The sequence below is a fragment of the Falco peregrinus genome, chromosome 1, assembly GCF_023634155.1.
Source record: "Falco peregrinus isolate bFalPer1 chromosome 1, bFalPer1.pri, whole genome shotgun sequence".
NCBI lineage: Eukaryota > Metazoa > Chordata > Aves > Falconiformes > Falconidae > Falco > Falco peregrinus.
This window is the reverse complement of record NC_073721.1, coordinates 59,852,012-59,871,722: the sequence shown is the minus strand read 5'-3', so window position 1 is coordinate 59,871,722 and position 19,711 is coordinate 59,852,012. Positions and strand designations below refer to the sequence as shown.

At 39.6% G+C, this 19,711-nt stretch overlaps 1 protein-coding gene across 10 annotated transcripts in view; it reads left to right on the top strand.

The window, feature by feature from the left end:
* Positions 1-19,711, top strand: part of PHF21A (PHD finger protein 21A) — a 132,878-nt gene that overhangs the window by 12,257 nt on the left and 100,910 nt on the right. For 2 of the 10 annotated variants that reach the window (XM_055792524.1, XM_055792570.1), the window contains exons 2-3: positions 616-745; positions 823-1,033. The exons of 6 other annotated variants lie outside the window; for them this stretch is intronic. The gene's annotated coding sequence lies outside the window, so the exon portion shown is untranslated. Of the gene's footprint in view, positions 1-615; positions 746-822; positions 1,043-19,711 lie in introns of all 10 variants that reach the window. 2 more of the 10 variants (XM_055792533.1, XM_055792544.1) reach the window with 1 other exon arrangement.

Sequence of the window (19,711 nt, the reverse complement as noted above, 5' to 3'; positions counted from 1 at the left end):
GAGTGTTGGTCTTGATACTACTGTGGCATATGCAGGACTAGTTTAGTGCCCTGCACCGTTTTGGTTCATCTTAGTCTCCACTATTATGGTAAGCCTTCTTGCCACGTGGTGGCTGTCTCCATCTCCTAGGACGCTGTTGGAGCAGGGCTGTTGTGTACATGGAATCAGGAAGTCCCAGGAGAGCAGGTGGCGGTTGTGGTTGATGTTGGTGTGAGGGCACGTGAGAGAGGAGTGTCTGCAGTGTGAAAGTTGGAAATGATAACGCTTTTCAGTTGATTACAGTAGCCACTAAAAATGGATAAATCTACAGCTTAGTCTTCCAATTTTAAGTAAATCAGTTAAAAATCCAAGGCAATCCCTGTGGTAAAAATGTTTTGGATACTTTGTTTTTCTTGTAGCCGAAGTCTGCTTCCTTTGTACAGCAGTCTTGGATTCGCATTTTCTTCCACTAAACACTAATTGTGTACTTTTGTGATTCCATGTTAGATTGGCACAGTGATTGTGTTACGCTGATGTGATATAGCATGTAAATTTTTTACTTATATTGACTAACCATGGTTTTGAGAAGAAAGGAACTTCTATTAAGTGTACGGTTACTTGAATTCTTCCTTTCAGATTAGTGACTACCATCAGCACTCCCACACTGAGTGTGACTACCCCAGCTCCAAATACCATTCTCCAGATGCTAAAGTTCCCATTTGTGTGCTTTTGAGGAGAAGGAAGGAAAAAGCAAAGCTTTTAAGGGGTAAGGAGGGATATTATGATAAAAGGGGAAGGGAAGACAGGATCTGAGGTTGATACCTGTGCCTGTTACATTTACAGGGAGCAGTGAGAGTGCCAGCTGACTGGAATGTAGGGGAAGGAAGATCAGAGCACATCAGTACAGTAATTTTGGAGTGCTTCCTGTTGACTTGTTAATACTGCATGGAATTTGGCCCAGGCAATCTGCTGTTGTGAATCAGCATCATTTATTCACTTGAGTATAGGTGTGCCTGTCATTATTTGAGAATCTGCTCCACTTGAGAGATAACAGGTCAGTCTGGTAAGTAGTATTATTCCCATGTTTTGCATTAGAAACTGAGGCAGAGAGAAGTGGATTTATTCTGCATTGTGGTAAATTTATTGAAGACCTTAAGCTAGGAACAGAGGCCCTCACTTGTGTGTTTAATCCAGTAAACTACCTGCTTCCTTCAAGTCCTGAATGTTGCTACCAAAATGAGCCTAAAAGTGATTTACTGATTAAGTGTGAGTGGTGTACAAATAAATAGTGCTTGCTCCAAGGGAGGTGAGATTCTTGTAAAACTGGTTGTACAAAATAAATAGGGTAGTTTGTTTTTGATGTTTTGGATATATTTTTCTATTACGTTATTTTGGGTTGAAAGAAAAGTAGAGGTTTGAATGGGGATGAGAGACCTTCTGATGCATAGGGGAGATGATGATTAATAAATGTGAATTTGAAATCCAGTGAAATATGAGTTGCATAGGTAAGCAGTGGTGCCAAGAAACAGTCCTGATTCAAGTTCTGCAGAACCTGAAAAAATACAGAAGAAGGATGATGGTGGTGGTTGTTGCTGTTGAATTTTTTTTTTTTTTTTTTTTTTTTTGGTGGCCACTGTTCTGGCACCCTTACATTGTACTGCAATTAATACAAGAAATTGCCTATTACTGTGTAAGCTTGATTACATTTTTACAGATACTGTTACATGGGCATACATCCTAAATGTATGCAGAGGGTCAGAGTTAAGGTTAGTGCTTACATTTACCAAATTAAAGCATCTCCAGAATGTACTTTGTCTATGACCAGTGTGCGAATGATGTTCCGGTAACTTAGTATAATATCACTGTTTCTGTATTGTACTTTCCAAGTCTGGTGTAAAGGACTTGACATAGCTGGTTGTGTGGACTGGTTCAATGCACAGCAGAAGTAACACAGAGTAACTAGTGGCATCAGTGCTGAAGTCTTAACCACTTGTTAAAACTATTCTGTGTACAGCTGATGTGAGCAGAATTCTCCAGTCTTCCCAAGTGAGTACTGTTTAGGGACAGATATCTTGTTCTGTTAATTTGGATGAACGCTCTTTCCAAGTAGAAAATCAGTAGAGGCAGCAATACCCAAATTTCTGCATCTGTCCCAGCTGGCTGGGTCCAGCATTGCTTCCGCTAACTCTTTTAGTGCCGCTTAATACAGACACTGTATTCCAATGCAAATGTGAAAGGTATGGCTCCCTTTTTTGTTACGTGCCTACTGTAAACAGCTCACTTAAAGGTGTGAGTCTCATGCATAGAACTCCCATGTGATGGATTCTGTGATTATCCATGGCATTAGGTGCATGGGCTCTGGTGGGATGTTCAATCATTCTGGAGTATCTCCAGTTACAGCCCTTAATGGCACTGCTTGTGATGTCAGCTGGTGTCTTAGAGTGTGGAGCTCAGGCAGTTTGGCACATGCCCCTCTAATGTTGCATTAGAATTGTTCACGTTTTCAGACGCTGGTTCTGTGTAAGCCTGGATTGACTTTCGGTGGTAAGCTAGTTTAAGTACTGTCTCTTTACTGAAGTATTTTTATGTTGTGACATCTCGACTCTGTAACTGTGGAGACAACTTCAAGGCCAAATACAAGGCAACTTCAGTAACTACCATGTGTCATACTCTACAGTGTGACTTCTGTAGTGATCTCTTGATCTGGATGGGTGTAATGAAACTTCCTGGAGTTAACAATTCAGCGATTGGCATGCTTCTCCTGTTCATGTGCAGTTGGTCCCGCTTACGTCACCACTGCTTCATGAAATGATGTTTCTAAAATAATTCTGAGGTATGTTGCCTTGGCATTAAAGGTCTGAGATCCAAAGAGAGAGTGTCGACTGGCACTGTGTTTTATGGAGAGAAGACTTTCCAGTTTTGTTCTCTGTGTTGCCAAAGCAGCAGCTCTGCATTGTATGCAAGTGTCAGCGACATGTGAAGTAAACCAAGATGAGAACTGTATTGCAATGGAAAAGTCAGCCTGCATCATCACCGAGGCGATTGGCTTGGAGCTACGGGCAAATGGGCATAAATCTGAGGACATCCATACAATTGTCTGGTTCTTCCTCCGTCTCCACGCAGCCTAAGGTGTGAGAAGAGGATTCATCAGACTCATTACCTGTATTGGAATACATCGGAATCAAGTGAGCTTTCCTGTGTAGTAGTTGAAGTATCAGCAGATATGGAGGAGAACAGAAACTCCCCTTGAACTTAGGGGGAGAACAAGAGGATAAGCATTTGGGTTTTATTGCGAGCAAAAAATGTGAATGAATCTCGAGAGGTTTCTTGGTACTGCTTGGAGCTCTTTTATACCTTGCTTAGTACTAGAATTTTCTCACAGTGAGAGATGGGGCAGTTCAGAAGAAAACTTTCCAAGTCATGTATCTGGAGACAAATTACACATTGGTGATGCCTTTACTGGTGGGATGGAGGGGAGAAATGTGGCCCCACAGATGATCAGCAGAAGCACCGAAGCATGAATAAACTCAGTGTGCGCACACGTTATGATTAAATCTTCGTACGATTCTGTCAGAGATACCAACAAATTCAACCTGAAACATTCAGCCTATGGCAGCGTGGAGTTAGAAAACATCTAGTAAATCTGAAGTTCCCAACTACAAATAAGAGTGCCAATTTGTTTAAATTGTTAGTTTGTAGTGCTATTTGTTGCCAGTGTAGTTTGCACAAGTGATCTTTAGGATGACAGGGGTATTATATTGCTGTTTTCTTTCAGCAGGACCAATTTCAATGCTATTACTGGCCTAGGTAACAAGCCCCTCTCCCAAAACAAAATGAAAGAATCCCAAACCAACCTGTGTGATTCCATAAGCAGAAGGTTATTTAAATAACAAAATTATAAGTATGCCTTATATGAAGTGAAAACCAAAATGTAGTGCAGCCTGAAATTCTTATTTTGTTGTCTTTTTGTGTGACTTAAAAGATGTCTCATGCAAACTGGATCGTGGTCAGCTTCTTTACCAGTGTAACTGAGCAATGATTTTATTGGGGAAATGTCTGCATCGTCACAAAACTGATCACAAAGCTTCTGCTCTTTTTTTTTATACATTTTTATACTTGATACTTGCTTCTTCCTGATAAGGATGATAAGCTTTTGGGTACATGCATCTTCACCTTACTGCCTACAGCAGTACTTAATGGTGGTGTATACTGGACACTTGCTTTGTTTCCTAGACCCATTGTAATTTGGGCTCTAGAAAATGAAACTTCTGTGTTTCTTACAGATTGAGACCTGCTTGTTTATCCTACATGGCTTTCAGCTTGGCTATCTTCAAAAGCTCATCTGTCAGAAGAGAAGGAAACTGACAGTGATGAGAAACCAGACATTCACCAAATTGTTTAGGCAGTCTTTCTAGCAGGATGAGCAGTACTTCCTAGCAGAATTCTGTTTGATGTTTGTTCGTTCTGGGCCTCGGCTTGAGGTTATGCATTTTCTGCGATGGCATTACTGCTTCAGCTAGACTTCTCTATTAAAAAAGAGAGCATCCAGTACTGCTCCAGGGTCAGACAGGACCTGATGACTTTGGCAAGTTCAGTTTTCTTGGAGAGGAGTCAGACATTCGTCTACATGTTCCCTCTGAATCCATTGGTTCAGGAGATCTTTCCTCTGGTCAGCTGGGAGGAAGCCAGATTGTTGCCAATCTTAAACGGGTCTTGGCAGTTTTTCCAGCAAGCATCCATGGCTTATGTTTCGTGCTGCTTTCCAACTTTCTGGGTCTTTCTCGGTTAGGAGAAAGTAACTGCCTGAATCTCCTTGGGTTGACATCCTGATTAGTGAGGGGTTTATAGGAGAATTTTTCGGCGGTGTGATGAGTTATGAAAAAAAATAAAGCACCACAAGCCCACACCCTTGAATATTTGATCATGTCTTTGTTTATTTCAGTGTTGCGTTATATTACACAATAGGCATAAACCAGTTTGATTTCTGCTTCAGAAGTTAACATTTTCTGCCTTTAACATTACATGCTTGTATTATAGCCTGGTTTATTTACCAGAAGAACCAACCTCCAAACCAACCCAAGACGCATACTGGTATGGCTGCTCAATGTGATTAAATATAAGAACTAACATACTGTGCTGGACCAAATGTCCATCTAATCCAGCATCTTGCCTTTATCAGTGGCCAGCAGCAGCAGCTGACTGAACAGCGTAGGAAATGGGTGAATTCTGTCAGCTGCTGAAATATTAACAGTAAATTTCTGACAGACACTTGTTTAGCTGCTGCCTGAGATGGAAGCTGCGTTTGGGCTATTGCACTGTGAATAGCAACACTAAACTATTTATAGGTGAATTTGTTTGCTGCCTTTTTGAACTCGTCTTAATCTGTGACTTCCATGCTGTTGCACAGCAGCAAGTTCTATGCAGTTTAACTGCATTTTCTGTGTGTGTGATGGGTTGATGCGAGAAAAATAGTTTCATTTGTTTTAAACATGCTGCCTAGTTGTCATTCCTCTCCGTACCATTTCTAGCTTTCCCCTTTTTGAGGTGAAGCAGCCAGAATAATGTGCAGTGTGCATCACAGCAGAACGTTCCCTGTTTGTTCTCTGTTCTGTTTCTAATACCTTCTGAGATTTTCTCTGACTTCTTGCTGCTGGGAGTTGAACTGTTTGCTTGCAATAATCCCAAAATGTTTTTTGTAAGTAGTAATGCCTAGTTTAGACTCATCGTTGTATATTTATAGCTAGGGTTATTTTTTTCCTCCGAGTGTGTTACTTTGCACTTGTTGACACAGGACAATAAAATGACGAATGAAAATCAGTCATTCAGTATTATCAGATCCCCTAGAACTCTTTGAAGTTTGCTTTAATTTTAACTATCTGGAATAATGGAAAGCATCAATGTCTGCAACCTCCTTTTTTGCCAGATCAGTTAAAAGTACGTTCACAGACTCAACCCTGATTCTTGTTATGGTAACTTCCCTGCTCTGTGACTGTTTACTTTTTTCTTCATTTTCAGTCTTTCAATGTATTCCTGAGTAGGGGAAGGTCCTTTCGTGGATTTTGCTCTGAGGTGGTGTGACATGTGCAGATGGGTTCACCTTCCTTTTGTTTGTGATGCAACGTGGTGTATGAACCTTTTGCTGTTCAAGATGTATGTATTCGTATCCCTTTGCTTTTGCTTTGAAGTTGGATGTCCAAAAGCTTCATTTCATTGAGATTGCAATCTATTATGAATGCTTAGAAGAGAATGTTCCTCAGAGATGTGATTACTTTTTTATTAAATGGTAGTTTATAAATGGCCAGTGCTTGGTAAGCTTAGTACCATGAATTGTATCACTTCTGGTAGATAGTGGCATTCCCTGCCTCTTTTCAGTTTTTTTCTCTTCCAGTTTGTGTAAGTCTGTCTTGCCTTTTTAACCTAGTCTGTCATGTTTTTGTTATGACCAATCATAAGTTTACTTCTTGAATAAATATCAAGAATCTACTGTTACCTCTTTTTGTCATCTTAGTAGAATTTTCATTTTTATTTGAAGCTCAGGTTTGAAAGGCAAAACTTCTCGCTCACCCAGCATTGATCTCAATGAGGAATATTATGATCAGTTTTAAGACAGTTGGATTGTCAGGCAAAGGGCAGGTGTTAAACTAGGATTAAGCTTTTAAGAATTAACTAGAACATCTCAGTTTCATGATTTTTTTTTTTTTTTTGGCAGGGCGAGTTTGATTTAACTAGTTGAATTTTTAGGCAAGTGGAAACGGACACTTTTTCAGAGAATAAATATTGCTAGAAATTAATGCTTCTTTTGATTATTATGCTTCTACATGTGAATTTACCTTTCTCTTGCTGCTCTACATATTGATTGGGGATTAAATAATTAGACTGACAGAATAGTACATGTGTTCTTTCTTATCATATCTGAGGGGTAGGAAAAAGGGCTGTGACAGACACTTCTGTCCAGAAGGCTTCTAGCCCAGAGGACAAAAAGACTAATGCGTTGTGTATGAACATGCAGATGTGACATCCAGACTGTAACAATTTGCCTGCTGTAGGAATTGCATTCTACTTCAGCTTTTCTCGGTGTGTACTGTACGAATTTTCCAATGTCTAGAAGGTTTAGATTACTGTTGTGGGAATCAACCCCTTTTCAACTTCCTTGCTCTTTGTGCATTTGGTAATTTGAATTACAACTTTACATTATATTCAGAAGCTCTTAGCATCTTGTGCTCTCCTGTGGGTGCATACTTGTGATGCATCACAAGTTGGGGAAAAAATATTTTTTTAGTAGGTTAGTATTAATCTGTTGTGGAATTTGAACAGTCTCTAGCATACTGTGTGACTGCAGCAGGAACTTAATAACTGCAAAAGGTTTAATTCATAAAAATTACGGTTATCTTGACTGCTTGTGTAAAACTTCTATGCAGATTTTGTAGAAGTAAGACTGACAGTTTTAGGTGTTGATGAATGAGAAGTCTGAATAATGTGTTTTGGTTTTACAGCATGTGTAACCTAAGCAGCTGAAGTTTGCTTCTCTGCCTCTACCTGGACAAACCATTGTGTTGTGTATTAGTGAACTTTATTCAGACACTTGTGAAAACATATAAAGCCAAGAAATGAATACTTGCATTGTTATAAACCAGGTATTATTGATCTGTGTTTGTATTTGGAAGACAAGAAATGCTCTTAAAGTTACTTGAGGGGGGCTGTTCAAATGAACGAGTTTTGAAATTGGCAACACATGCTACTGCTGGTCTCAGGGTCCTTTGGCCTGTTCGCTACACAACTGTCCAGTCCTCTTCAGAAAAAAAAGTAAAAGTACTGCTTAGCACTCTGCCTTCTTCCAGGTCTGGAACATGCAGCACGTGTGAAAGGATGGTATACAAGCTACTTCGGCACCCCCCACCCCCACCCCTGTCCCAGATATTATGTGCTTGTTAATGCAACTTGAGAAAATAAAGGGCTGCAATAATTGAAATTCTTAATGTTTTTCCAATAGATGATTTGAAAAACATGCCATTTAACACAGGGTAAAATGACAATAGGGACTGTTATTCTCTAGGAGTGACTTCTAAGGCATTAAATACCTCTTGGTTTAGAGTTCTGTAACATGTTCGTGTTTGTTTTGGGAACTTAAATATCTTCTGCCTGGTACAAGGATATATGTTTTCTTACAGCAGAGGGATCTGAAAAGGGTGTGGAGCGTAGTGTCCTGCTTTTCTCTCCTTTTAGGGCAGATGTTTCTTGGAAGACAAGGGACTGAAATAAAACTTGTGCTTTAGTTCAGGTATATTGTGCAGAATAGAGGGGGGGAAACAGCTGCTCAGATTTTGAGATCAGAAAACAAATCTGTAATGAGGAAGAGAAAACAGGTCTTTCCAAGGCGCGTATATAAACCTCTATATAAATTTGTTCTCACTTGTCCATCTTGTTTGTGTTTGTTGGTCTAACAGTGAGTTCTTTAGGACTCTGTCATGAATGTTTTATGTATCAGGTGTTGTCAGGGTTTCCATTGCAATGAGCTAGTTAAATCGGTATTTAAATAATTATATGTTAAAAAAAAATAATTTCATGTACACTGGATTGTCTCGGAAATCTTTTATTTTTTAATTGCTGTGGACCGTTCTCTGCAAGGGGCAAGCTATGGTGTTTTTTTGGGGGGTTGATTCTTTTTTTTTATGTGTGTGGATTTTTTTCTTTAAAAAAAAAAAAGGTACAGTGAAACAGTTTTTGTCTCCAGTATTCAGGTAAAGCATATATTTCTGTACTTACCTCTAAGTGTTACTTAAAGTGGTTTCTTGTGTTTGGTTGTCTTTGGGTTGTGGTGGTTTTTTGTGGGTGGGGTTTGGTTTTTTTTTTTGATGCAGTGTTCTGATATACATTTGACCTCCAGAATGTTACCTCTTTTTGCTTGGCCTGTTGTGTTTCCCCAGTAGTTTTGTGTCAGTCTCATGAGACTGTTGCATCAACTACTTTACTCAAAAGATCATTCAGAGTAAAGCTATTAGGAAATGTGGTTTTTATCTCAGTGTTGTTCTATCTTGCCTGGATGAGAAAGTTCATGCTATATAGAGACAACGCTTTACTTCTTTTTCTTTTTTTTTTTTTTTTTTTTTCTTCTCCAGAATCTGGGTGTTGCAAAGCTACAAGGTAGACTGGGAATCCTAAGAGCAGAAAAATGCTGATTTAGATAAAGTAAAAGGCTTAAAGTAGTTGTCAGAATGGGATTAACCTGGCAGAGAAATCATGTTCTCTAGGAGAACACTTGAGGTACTCGGGCCACCACTTAATTGCACTTTTATTTAATAGCATTGTATGAAAATAAACAGGGGAGTAAGGAATTGGTGTTGAAAGAGAGAGAAATGTGTGACTATTGAACCAGTGCTGGACTTGTGTACCTGTTAGGAGAGTGGGGAAATGTGTTCACAGAGCCCCGCAGGGAGCAGGTGAGAGGAGGGCGTTTTCCCCGGTGGAGGTGTGCTGTGAAGCCGGGGATGCTGCCTGGCAGACCCAGTCCTGTTGCGTCGAAGGAACAAAAAGCAACAGCTGACAGTGGCTCAGAACCTGCAGGGTAGCCGGTGTGGTAAAGAAGAAAAAAATCGGGGCCAAATCTCACACAGTAAATTGTTTTTCCCTTGTCTTTTTAAATACATACACTACAGCTAAAGGAAGCGGAGGAGAGAAAGCTGATGCTGGAATGATCTGGTAGTTTCAATCTGAAGCGAAATGGGGAGCAGGGGTGGGCTCCTGCGCCTCTGCAGCAGCGCTGCACGCAGACCTACCTGATTTAGGCCTGGTGACAGTTGCGTTGGAGGCCTGGGGAAGGCAGGCGGCTCAGCCGGCGTGGCTTCGTGGTGTGACGTGCTCGGGAGTGTGTACAGCCTGCATGCTAAACGCGAGTGGCTGCATTTGACTTGCTTATAACAGTTCTAAGAATGTAATGAAATCCCTTCTCACTCACGCTTTTATTTTGGGATGGAGGGGGAGAGAAAGGAGGTTTCAATATTCCGTTTAGTTCAGAGTTTGAAACAAGCATGTTTTACCTAATTCTGTTTACTGCCTTTTTATTTAGACCGCTTGTAAATGTGTTGATGCCTTTAAGTGCTCTATCATAACTTACCAGTATACAAAAACCTGGAAACTCATGAAAACCCTAATGCTGTTTATTTTCTTGATTTAATCGATACTACAGAATACTGTACTTATTGTTAAAGGGCCTTCAGCTGGTCTTTTTTTTTGTGGGTGTCTGTGTGCAGGAATGCCAAAAGGAAAACATAGCATCATGAAATAATAGCTGGTGAAACAGAATGAGTTTGACTAAAAAGCAAATCAAATTAAAATGTAGAATGAGAATGTTTTTTAGAAAAAATTAGCAGGCTGTACTTGGAACAGATGTGGTACTTATTCAGGAGGAGAGGAAAATGTGATACCTTTCTGGTAGCAGCAGAGGGTCCCAGCCACCTTTTACAGGGTTCAGAGCACCTAACAGAATCAACAGAAGTCTTGAGACTTTTTTTTTGCACAGAACTGCGTGAAATCAAATTCCTAATATTCTTTCTAGAAAAAAAATCACTTCTAGCAGGTGAGAAGCATTACCTTCTCCATCTTGTTTGTAAAATCTGAAGACAGATTAAGAAACAAAGAATTGTTCTTTGATAGTTTTGTCATATGAACATCTGTTCACTAACAAATAATTTTTATATTGTCCTCTGACAATTATTCGGAAGCCTGTGACATATTAAAGCCAGTGATCTGTAGTGTTGTAAAGGCAAGAATTTATGTATAGTTTCTCATTTTGAGGTATCTTGCTTCCTGGCAAAAAAAAAGTTAAAATACAAGAATGTACGTTAGCAGCTAATTTTCAGGTTTATGCTGCTGTACTTTATATACATGAAATGGCTTATTTTTAATGCATGTGTTAAAAGAATTAAATTGAAGAGGCCAGTTTCTTGTAAGAACCGTGCCAGGCAGGAAGTGTGGACCAGTACTTTTTCCAGTATACTGGCATGAAAGTTGACCCACAGTACAGACTGATTTAATTTTAGTGTTTAAGATATAAGTCTTAAATGATGATTTTTCTCCTTGACCTCTTTACACAGTCTGTTCCTGGACAGTACAGTAAACAAGTAAAGAACTGTTATCCCTTGTGCCATAATGAGGATAAGCAGAAAATAATAGCGATGTCTGTTCTGCCTGAGTAACAAGCACAACATACAGAATTCAGATGCCTGGCAAATGCGGATGCCTCTTTTTTTTTTTTTTTTTCCCCCAGTTGTCCTGTAGGTCTTCCAGTCTCAAAATTAAAACAATGTGTCTACGTGACTGGATCACTGAAAACATAACTCATTGAGCCAAACTTGTCACCAGGTGGGGAAAGTGAAAGATGATTCCATGCTGGTTGCTTTAGTTGAAAAGCAGCAAAGTGCTCAGCCTCTCGCCCGCTATAGCATTTGGAACCTGGAGGCTGCTGAAGGAAGGAAGGAAGGAAGGAGGGCTCCCTTCAGCTGCTGGCCCACTGCTTCTGCTGCTTAAGCCTGTGCTTGGTGCTCCACAGACCTATTTGTGAATCACTTCAACTTTCAGCAGTGTGACTGACACCCCCTCACCCACTGTTCCCCCCAGGAAGAGTGGGGACTGCTGGGGGGGTAGGACTGCGCAGCTGGAGGAGGACACAAAGGAGAGAGCCGTGGTCAGATAGATTAGCTGCCTGTGGGAGTGTTCCAGCTGCAGGATAAATTAATGGAAGCGGAGAATCAGGAGGTAGACCTGTAAACTCTGAGCAGAATTGGGATTTACTTAAACCTCTTGATATACTGTTAGTCTAATCTTTCCTTGTGCGTGCTTGCAGAACCGTGATTCAGTTAGCAGGTTTCATGGACACACTGAGAGAAGAGCTTTACTGGAAGTACAGCATCTGATTTTGAAAGGGCTCTATACATACGCAACTATATAAAAGATTGCACATTGTTATAAGGTGCCCTACCATATAATCACAGTTCATCTGCATTTTTAAATGCTTGCTTATTATTACATGTGTACCTAGCTTCTGTCTGATATCTGTGGGAAGGTTAACATCGGTAGAAGCTTGTGTAGCTAATCTCCATACATCTGTCACTGAAAATCTCCCCGTTGTTTCCTATGATTCTTAGCCTGTGATGCTTTAAACGAAAAGTCCTTGTCATAGCAGGACACTTCTGTCTCTTTTTTTTATTTTTTTTTTTTTATTGTAAATGCATTTTAAATTTCTTTGATCAACAGATTTTTGTATTTTGGGTTTCTGTTTCTTAATTTTATAATGCATTGTGTAATTGAGTCTTTCCCATCTGTTGATTGCAAGTTACCCTTCATCAAAATATCTTTTACACGGTTTTATTCCCTTAACTGATGCTTCCTTTAAGTATTTTTCACTATACTTTGTAAGCATGGAAATAGTGTACAGATAGTATTTATAAGGTAGAAGGAAAAACAGAGTGTTTAATGGGACCCCTGCTGCTCTGAAATCTTTTCAGCAAAAAAAAAGTCCAGACTCTTGGGATTCTGTGTAAATGTCATCGGAAGTCTTCTGTCATGCAGAATGATTTTCTGGAATATATGTATTCACTTTAAATAAATTAGTTGAGATATTCATGTTGGATAGTCCTTTAAAAATTTGTATTCTTTCACCTCGGTGTTCTCAGTTGTGTAATAACAAAACTTTGCTCTGTTGAGATGGTAGATTTAAGAGAACTTTAATAGATTTGAAGTCACTCTGTGCTAACACTGAATCCGAAAGCTTGTTTTTGCTTGCTGGTGCTGTTCTTAAGTGCTTGTATTTTGAACTAGCACTTTCACTGTTTCCTCTCTAAAGCCTGGAAGAATGTGCAAAATACTCCGTTACTTTGAATTGTATATACTCCCTTTATCCCGCCTCCCCTTTCCAGGAGGAGAATTTTTCCCCTTATCTTCTGAGGATGGGGTGTGTGTGTGTGTGATTGGTTTGTTTTGTTTGATTTTATTCCTCATCTTCAGTGTATTGCTCTTAACTTTTTTTCACTTGTTTGGCATTTCCCCCTGCTGGCAGATTGAGTCAATAGCACTGCTTTCTGCTCTGGAAATGGAAGGTCGTAGCCGCCCTTGAATGTCACTGTTTTGTGGTTGAGGCATTGGCTGCTTTTCTGACATCACCCCCACCCCCCTTACCGCCGAAAGTCTCTGATAGATAGATGAAATTCAAACTAACAGTTTGTACAACCAGAGGATATGCATATACCTGAAGTTCTCCCCATTAGAAGTGCAATAGCACTTCCAGTGACAGTCAGAGGTACCTCTAGTTTTGCATTTCATGCCTGCAGTCTTGCATCGCTACCCAGATCATCTGCTTTTGTACTCTGGATGTCTTCCCAAAACTCTTAAGGCACTTCTGCCTCACTAACACATCGTTCCTGCAAGCCAGTTCTTTCCAAGATAAAGTGGATTGCTAGAAGGGGAAAAACAGTTTGGTACTCAATGTGAAATTTCTCCTCGTGTTTAAAAGAATAAACAAGAAATCAGACATCCCTCCATTCTTCATGGAATTTGAGTGGGGGAAGAAAAAATCCCAACCTAAACCAGGACTGGAGTAGAGTTTTCTTAATTTTTTTTCTTGTTCCTTGCATCTTCAGTTGTTAAATCAGTTACTGTGTGTGTTCTTTCTAGAAATTAGTCTTCTGTCCTCCTCGCAACTCCTCCTCCTCCATCTCCTTTTCCCCAAGTAGAGATCTGAAGTACAAAAAGGAAGGCAAAAACTTCTTAGTGACTGCAATGAGAAATTTACAACACACCTTAAGAACAGTAAAGGTTAATGAACTGATTTTGCTAGGTATGTATTTAAAAAAAAAAAAATCACCACAAAACACCACCCTCCAAATAACTTCCCTTTGAATTTCTTACAAATTTTGAGCCAAAGCAGTGGGCTAGTAGAGGTAGGAGAGGACAACTTCTGTTTTCTGTTGACCTTCCATCTTCTTTTTCCTTCCCAGCTATATGTATACATTGTAAATAAGCTGAAAATAATTAAAAAAGAAAAATTCCAGTTTTAAGACTTAACAGATTAACTGACTTCTTTGAAGTTTAACTGATAAACTTTGTTTTCTAAAAACACCCACCAACCCACCCCCCCCTCCCCCCCCCCCCAAAAAAGCCCCAACAATCCAAGTTTCCAGCAATTTTGTGGAATGTGACAGAATGCAGCAAAAAATCTTAGAAATAAATGCCAGGCTCTGCCTTCCACTGAGTTGCATCTTTACATCATGTAAATCTTTTAATTTTTGCAAAAAATTGCCTAGCTCACTGCTTCAAATATGAAATTTTGCTGTTGCACTGTTGGTAAATCGTAAACTCTACAGACTTTATTAGGACTTGGGGTTCCTCTTAGTATATGTGTAGATTGACAGTCCTTCTAAATAACAAAGTAATTCACTAAAATAAAAACTCGGGTCGTCCAGTTTTTTACAGGAGTGGGAACTTGGCTTTGCTGCATACAAGGTGGTTTTGTGTTTATCTAAAAACTGGTGAATGGTAACTCACTGAGCAAAGTGCAGCTTGGTGTTCATGTTTCTCTGTCTGCAGTACCAGAACTTTAGTATGCGACAGTGCTGTAAAACATTCCCCATACACTGTTTTCGAGGTACAGAAAGCAGAATTGTACTGGTGATAATTTCATGAATGTTAGGAGGGGTTAAATGGGGAGCACATCAAGCCCTTGGTGTCAAGTCAGGAGGAACTTTTGCCAGGCTTAATAGTGGTCACAGGTTAGAGGCAGACTTTCGGTAACCTTCTAGTCTAGTTTTTATTAAAAAATAAATATGTTTCCCTGAATGCCATATTTATCATATGAAAGGAAATATAAAGTCAGGGAATTGAAACTGTTATGGGTTAGTTTTGTTTTATTTTAAAGATGGCTTAAACAGTTAATCGTGGGTGAGTTAAATTATGCAACCCTTTTCCCTTTCAAGTGTAAGTGGCTTTAGGTCGGGCTGAAGAAATATACTAAGACTGTTCAAAGAGGAGGGGTTTGTGCATGAGTTAAAACTGCAAAGGCGCATACCTTCTGTCTGCTTAGGTGAGAGAGGTGATCCTGAGATTTTTTTAAAGCATACTTGTGCTAACTTTCCACTAGGCCAAATGTGGTTTTTCATTTTGCTGAAGAGTGTGATGCCAGGAAAGACTTAATTCAGGAACAGTGACTAACGCCTGTCAGAGCTGTAGTCATAGGACAAGCGCAGCTGAGAGGGTAATCTTCATCTGTTTACATGTGTTTGACTGCCATGGCAAGTTTTGATGGATGTTTTAAAAATCAGCTTGTGAAGTGGTTTTGCTTTTACAACAGGGATGGTCTCTTTAGCTGTAGTAAGTATTTTTGCTCATTTTCTAAATGTTAAATATAGTACTGCGTCTGCAAAGAGGAATGATGATGTCACACGCTTCCATTTAAACTTAGTTTGATGGGTTTTTTAAGGCCTTGTAGAGAAGCTGAACCAATCTATCCCCAAATGAAACCTGCTTCTGCTGTCTTAAACTCCAGATTGTGTCTGTTTCATGGCTAATCACAGCAGCAGAAGGAATTCGGAGGCAGAACTGAAGCGTGTACTTTAAATCCTCTAAATTGTTTGCATGCATCAATAGAAAAGCCAGGGTCCTTGACCATTTTAGTGGCAAGTATCTACCGGTATTGTGTGAGGATAGGGAAGAGGAAGAGAGAGAAGTTGCAAAGGAGTTGTGCAGACCGACGGACTGGAAGGCATGGCTAGTATGCTTCAGTGCAGTCTCAGTTATCTTGGGCAGTCCTGTTGGTCCCTGTACCACCTGCCTGGCACGTGTTACTGGGACTGACTGGGAGTTCTCCCAGCTGCAGCACAATGGCAAGATCGGGTTCCCTGCACTGGCACACGGGTGGCTCGCTTTTAATCATGGAAGTGACAGCACCAGCGCTGCTAACGATGGTCATTGAAATGTGAGCCTTATAATAATGTAGTTGGAATAGCTTGTATAACCCACATATGGGCTGTGTTTGGTTTGTCTTTTTCTTGAGGCTGCCGAAATCCTGTCGGGTTAAAGAATATGAGTAGTTTAATTTGTGGCTTGAAAATCACAGTAAAGTAACTGTTACAACTTCTTTCCTGGAAGATACAGTCAGAGTGCTCTCTATATACAGCGTGCCTATCAAATACAGGAAGGAGAGCTATTGCTTTGAGGAGTTCACCTCTAAAGACAGATGTCCAGAGAAAACTGTTAATCCCTTCTGTGCACCGTGTATTTTGCAGCCCACTCCCCCCAAATTTTAAAATTGTTTTTTAATTAATGTTTTACCCTTATCATTGTCAAGTAATGCTCTGAAATATGAAAGAATGTCAGGCTCACAGTTGCCTGTGCACAACAATTAGCTCATTTTCATCCAAGTCCATCCTGGGCACTGAACAAGACTGAGGTCCTATTGGCAAAAAGTTAAAATCACATCATTAAATATTGTAATGTGATACGTACATATAAAGTTTCTGATTAAAGTTACATGGTCTAACAGTAGACATGTGCTAGCTTCTAGAGTTAGGAAAAATGCTAACAAAAAATGGCTAACATGACTTTCATTTCTGCCGTTTTTTCCACATGAGTCTCTGGTTACAGTAACATACGCTTTATTATATAACTTAAAGGTAATAATAAATGTCTGATTCATGTGACCAAACATCTTAATATACAGATACTTTGCATTTAAATAGTCTTAAACCTTCAGGTGCTGTATGCTAAAATGTTTTTAATCGTCCCAAGGGGCTACAGAATGTTGAACAGGAGTTTTGTGTTTGAGGTCTTCGTTTTCATGACAGGCCTATGAAATGAGTGACTTTTCTCCTTCTTTACATACTTCAAGAAAAAGTTGAAAGTTGATCTGCAGAATATGATTTCGGTAATGGTGGTGTGTTTTTTCCTTACATATATTGTATAGAACTGTTGAAAAGGTTAAGAGCCTTTTTTTTTTTTTTTTTTTTTCCTGGGGTGTGGGTTATACTACTTTAAATGTATGTATATGAAACTACCCTTTCTGTTAATAATACATCAGATTCTCAATAGTCAGTCTCACTAAGAAAAACAATTTCTAAAACTTCTTATTTGGTTAATGCTAATGTTAATTGGGTTTTGGTTTTAGTATATAGTAAACATAGGTAAGCATTGCTCAAACTTTTTCTTCTTGTATGTTTTGGGAAGAAAGCAGTGTTCTTAATAGAAAGCAGAGGTGGATGTAGAAATATGACTTCCAGAGCTGGGGTTTTAAAACCCCGCAAATATTGCAGAATATCCTGTAAAAATCTGAGATTTAGCTGTGCAGATTCATACCTCAAAACAACTTCAGCATGTGTTTCTAGAGCCTTCAAAAGGCAGCCTCAGTAAAATGAGTAGCTGAGATTTTGTGGTATGCTTCTACTTGCTGAAGTTTTTAAGAAACCCTGCAAAATGCAAAACTCTTGAGACTACTGATATGAGTGATTGTGAGCTGTATAATCTTAACTTCCTAATGTGTTTTGTAGTAAGAGAGGGGCAGTGTGAATTTGTGTATGTACTCTTGCTGTAAACAAGAAATAATCTCCATTCATCTACAGAGCGGGTTTTATCTGGTACCTTTTTCATTAATACTGTTCTGGGTTGGTTCCCAGTAGCCACAAATGCAGAGAATTTTCAGGAACCAAAGCTATGGATTTAGTTGGTCATAACACTTTCATAGTAGAGAACAGTTTAAGAGCAATGGGAGACATAAGTCTAAGATGCTCAGAGTTACCAGTCTTGGATGTTCTTCATTTCTCTGTCTCAACTCCCTATCTAAGAAAACTTGCCTGTATCAGGCACAAGTTTTTCTGTGGCTCTCATCAATGTGCTGCTTATGAGGAAACCAGTTCTTTGTTTGTTGTAGAGCTTAAATGTTGAATTTTAAAAAGCATGCAAACTGAAAACTCAGAATGAAAAGAAATTATTCAACTGATGCTTCATTCTCTAAGCTTGTCTTCCCTGCTAAATGAGGCAGAGATGCCAATAAAAATACTGTACTTGCATGAGTGCAGAATTAAAGTATTTTGTAGTTCCAAAGGCTTGACTTTCAAACATTAACCTGTTATAAACACTTAAGAAAAAAGCCTGTAGTAAATTATGTACAGAAGAGGATGTAAATGTATTTTCATTCCCTGCCTAGGTCCTCTCTAAGTGACTTCTCCAAGGCAACACAGCAAATCACTGACATAGTCACGATTAAACTCCTGGTTTTCCTAACTTTGTCCTCAGGAGCCCCTGGGTTCTCAGCCTGGGGTTGCAGCCCTTCAGAGTAGTTAAATGCAATCCGAGGGCTTGTAACTGTGCAGCTTTTTTCTGCACGGTTCAGCCTTGATGAAGCTAGGGTCCCACTATGGAGGTGAGTCTCTGCGTAGGGGGGGAAAAAAGGAAGGAAGGAACAGTTAATCATGCTGTTATTTTTAAGTACAGTTTTCTCTTCAGTTTATGTGTGCCCTTGTACTACAAGTAAATGGCATTTTTCCTTTAGAAATAAAAATCTTGCTCTCTTGTTCTAGGACTGTATTTGCAGATGTGCAGTACTGACAGTTTTTGTGAGCTTTTCAAAGTCAGTCATCTACAGCAGTGAGATTTTTTTTTTGTAATCATTTCTTATCAATAGTATGGAGATGTAGTTGTTTGTTGAAGACAGACTGTTAGTGCTTGCATGATGAAAGAGCTTCCTCTATAGATTTTTGGACCAATTAACTGATTGATAGTGGGAGGCGGAGGTGACAATTAAGGCTTTAATACGGAAGAAGAAACAGCTAAAGTTTGAAAATCACACCCTTTTCAGTACCCTCAACAGGTGCCACTTCAGGTGTCTCTTCAGCACCCTCAACAATGAGGGTATTTCAAGTTCTGCAGCATCAAGAGCAAATGCACTTGGTTTGAATATAGCCTGAAAACAGTCCATACTCTCAGGTTCATAACCTGCCATGTTAACAGTTGGATATTATTTGAACTAACCTGAAATTACTCTAAAATCAATATAACAACTTTAACTTCTGTAGTATTTTGTTTAAAATGTATAATAAAATTTGAGATTAGGAAAGCAACAATCCTTAGTCGCTGCCAGCAGTAGGCTTCCTGTTTTCTTTTCAGTTCTTGGTGTTCATCAGCAACCTGGCTCTGCTGGTGAGTAAATGTAAACTACTCCACTGAGCAAGAGATGATAATCTGGAGTTCTGCTGCTGCATCTGTTTATAAGGCTGGGTGTCCTGTTTTGGCTGGGAGAGAGTTAATTTTCTGTTCGGTAGCCGGTACAATGCTGTGGGTTTGGATTTAGTATGGGAACAATGTTGATAACACACTGATGTTTTCAGTTGTTGCTGGGTAATGTTTATACTAAGTCAAGGACTTCTTAGTTTCTCAGGCCCTGCAAGTGAGAGGGCTGGAGGGGCACAAGAAATCGGGAGGGAGCACGGCCAGGACAGCTGACCTGAACCAGCCAAAGGGCTATTCCATACCATGGGATGTCATGCTATGTGTATGAACTGGGGGACTTGGCTGGGGCCTTAGGATCGCTGCTGGGGGACTGGCTGGGCATCAGTCAGCGAAGGGTGAGCAAATGCATTGAGCATCACTTCTTGTTTTTTTTTTCCATCTGTATGTTATTCCTCTCTTTCTCATTACAATTGCTGTTGTTATTATAGATTTCATTTTATTTCAATTATTGTTCTTATCTTAACCC